We start from the raw sequence: 3,771 nt of genomic DNA, 5'->3' as shown, positions 1-3,771 counted from the left end.
TAACTTACAGTAGATGAAGATCAAACCAGATTTTAAGACAAATTTATACATAAATGCAGTTAATTCCAAATGGTTCACATACTTCTTCTTGCCACTGTAGTGTTGCAATGTCCATTAATTATAATATTTGTTTGAAGGCCAAGAACTCTATATGTGTACTCCAGTCCACCAACATCGAAAAAAGAAAAACAGAAAAAATCTATTAAACCACAATAAATGTAATTGATACGACTAACTATATTACAAGTTTCCTGAAAAAATACAATTATTGAAATGAAATTTATTCACTCTCAAATAAAAATCATATTAATAAAGTAGTTTAAATTAAATATGGCGGCTATGTCAACATCAAACCTCATTGGTTCTCATTTGTGTCTCATGACCAAATGGGCGACGTGGCTTTCTCATTTTAAATGTGTGCTTGTTTAACTTTGAGAAAAGTTTGAGTGGTGCGAGTGGCCACCATGGCAACTGAGAGGGCAGCGTAGCACTGTTTCTGAGGCTAAACTTGCACTTCCCTTGCCATCCCTCCCCTGCAGTGCGTATGAAACCCAAGAGCAGCAATCACGCTTGATTGAATCAGCTTTCGATGAGCGACATGCAACGAGAGTGTAAAAGACGCAGCCTGGTGTTATTTGATTCTTTAATAGATCAGCAAATCCCATTATTCCACTTTTCCCACTCTTCTTGGAATTGCCATTGTGAGTGAGTGAGTGATCTGATATTTGGAGATGTTGAAACTATCTACCACGATCATGCCAGAATGGCGCACTCAGCATCAAATAAAGATCAATCAGGGTTTTGGAGAGCATCATCCATTAAACATAGTGCTATCAGACTTCTCATTAGCGGCATTATTGAACCATATTGCAATCTAAGTTTGTCAAATGTCAGCAACGTTTCAATAACACACTTTCTGCTACGGTTTGATCTATGATGTCATTTCATATAAGGCTGCATATGAATGAATGCTCTGCAGTTGTTTATGAAAGAAAAAGTTTGTTTCTCATGGCAGGTTGAAAATGAATGCCACATTGGCTTCGGATTTAAAATAATTAGTTTACTCAAAAATTACAAATCTGTCATTTCCTCGCCCTTATGTTGTTTCAAACCACTATGACATTATTTATTCAGTGGAACATTAAAAAAAAATCAAGTCTGAGGAATGTCCTGGTTGCTGTTTTCCTTGCAATGACAATTTATGGAGACTGGAGCTTTCAAGCTTCAAAAAGTACCATAGAATTATTATTAAATCAGTCCATACACTGCAAAACATAATTTTCTTAAAGTAGTTTTTGGACATATTTTCCTGTAAAAATATTTAAACATTCTAAAACAAGAAATAGGGGTGTGCAGCGAAGCCATTATCTGTATCTGTATTTGTATTTGTTCAAATGACTAAATTATCTGTATCTGTATTCGGATAGAAGCGGGTGTGGGCGGGGCTTAAACCAGAAGTGTGTCAAAACTAAATGAAACACCCATTTTAAATTTTAGTCTTACATTTATAGTTTATATTAATAAAATATGCCTTGTATATGCCTTTTCATAATAATAGCCTAATAATAATAATAATAATAATTTTTATTTTATTATAATTATTATTATACAATTATTACTTAATGAAAATGAAATTATTATTATTTTTTTTCTTACCAGATGAAGCTGAATTTGTTGGCCACATTGTGGAATATGTTGTGGTTTCTCCTGGTATTTCAGATATTAATATCTGCATGAAACAGAATTGTCGTTTGTCTGTGCATGTATAACAACATTATTCTAGAGGCAGGAGGTGTCAAGCAAAATGTGAAATGTCAAGCACACATTTTTCAGTGAAAAATAAATACAAATTCAAGCATTAAAATAAATAGAATAAATCAATATAGCCTACAAACAGGTGAAAGTCCTGTAAGTCTATCAGGAATTTTTATGATAGGACACCATTATTTATTTAAATAATAATAATAATAATAATAATGTTAAATTTTTACAGTGCCTTTTCAGAGATTAAGAACACTTAACATTCTCAAATTTAGCACAGTTAAAAAAAAAAAAAAAAACAAGAAGAAAAAAGACAGAGCAAGTTTCAGTTTCTTTGTTTTACATAAGCAGGAATATTCCTAATAGATGAATACTCATTTATGGAGCATTTTAACTTTATCGGAATAAAGTCTTAACTAGATAATTACCTTAATCGTTGATGTGAATATAAATGTGGTTAACTTTAAGAGACGGCTCGACGAGCTCCGACGTAAAATCATCACTTCCGGTTAGGAATTTAACATCATGCTCAGGTTTAGGCTATAAATAAATACATGAGAATCACGTGTGAATCGTGTGATACATTAACATGGACATTTCAAGTAGTGGAAAGTGTATATGATGTCATATCTTAGTAATACACTTGATAAGCTCCAGACGTGCACAATTAACAGAGACTGCAAACGGAGTTAAGACCGTGCCCATCCGATCTGAAATCATAACGTGTGCATTTTCATTCATAAGGTTTACACTTTAGTAATATTGGCTGCACAGATTCATAAATTTGTTTTCATTTAGAATGTGCATTTTTCAATGTCGCTTTATGCTTGTGTTTCTTGGATTATCAGTCAAACTAATATTTTTTTATATTATTCAGATGAATCCGTTATTCATTTTGAAGTAATTATTCGTGCCTTTCCAAATAGGGTATTCGGCTTCGGGCACATCTCTAAAAAGAAATAATCTTTTGCAGCCTGATCTCATGAACATTACATGACCATGGCAACATTTTTGCAAAATGAAATTATGTGCTTCATCATGTTTTGCTGCAGTTTCCCAGTGAAATATCCAGCAGGGGGCACCAAAAGCGAGTGAAATGGTGTGGCAATCAGACATGATTTTTAAGGTGAATGTTAGATCGTGGTTTTAATGAGTAAAACATATCCCCCTAACCTAAATCATTAACCTAAACCTATCCAATAGTGTCCAAAAAACAAATGAAAGGTAAACAAAACAGACATCCTTTCCCTAAACCAACACCTGAAAAGCACATTTTCTGAAGCAGCCATGTCATTTTGTGTCACTTCAATGACACTTTTGTCTCACGTGTCAGCTTGCATGCTTAGCTGGCTCAAGCTTCAGTCTTCCGAGTCCAAAGTCCGCTCTATCAGGTGAGATACTGTGCAAGCTAATCACGTTGGAATAAGTGTGTAAATGTAGATGGGTCAGCAATACAAGCGTTAAAATTGAGTTTTTCAAATAATGTGTTATAGTAAAAGTGATTTGATTACATAACATAGCAGTGTGTAAGCAAAAGAGCAAAAAATAAGTGTTTATTAAATCATAATAAGCCATTGTAGTCGTGAGTTTTGTGAAAGTTAATAAAATGCACAGTTGTTGTAGTGCCTCTCATGTTAATTTCACCAGGAAACTGCAGCAAAATATAAAAAAGCTGCACGTAAAAGTCAGTTTGCAAAAAGGCAGTTAAAGTAACATTCATTCTGTGATTCATTCACTAGGTTGATTGCTTAAGAAGCAGAATGAAATAAGATATTAAGTCTTGTTTTCAGAGAAATCTAACAAAATTTAGTGGGGTTTATGCTTAAAACTAAATATATATATATATATATATATATATATATATATATATATATATATATATATATATATATATATATATATACAGTTGTGCTCAAAAGTTTGCATACCCTGGCAGAAATGTTGAAATTTTGGCATTGATTTTGAAAATATGAAAAACTAGACTTTTATTTAAGGGTAGTGATCATATGA

The sequence above is a fragment of the Myxocyprinus asiaticus genome, chromosome 49 (genome assembly GCF_019703515.2).
Source record: "Myxocyprinus asiaticus isolate MX2 ecotype Aquarium Trade chromosome 49, UBuf_Myxa_2, whole genome shotgun sequence".
Classification (NCBI taxonomy): domain Eukaryota; kingdom Metazoa; phylum Chordata; class Actinopteri; order Cypriniformes; family Catostomidae; genus Myxocyprinus; species Myxocyprinus asiaticus.
The sequence above is the reverse complement of the archived record's forward strand: the minus strand, read 5'-3'. Positions refer to the sequence as shown.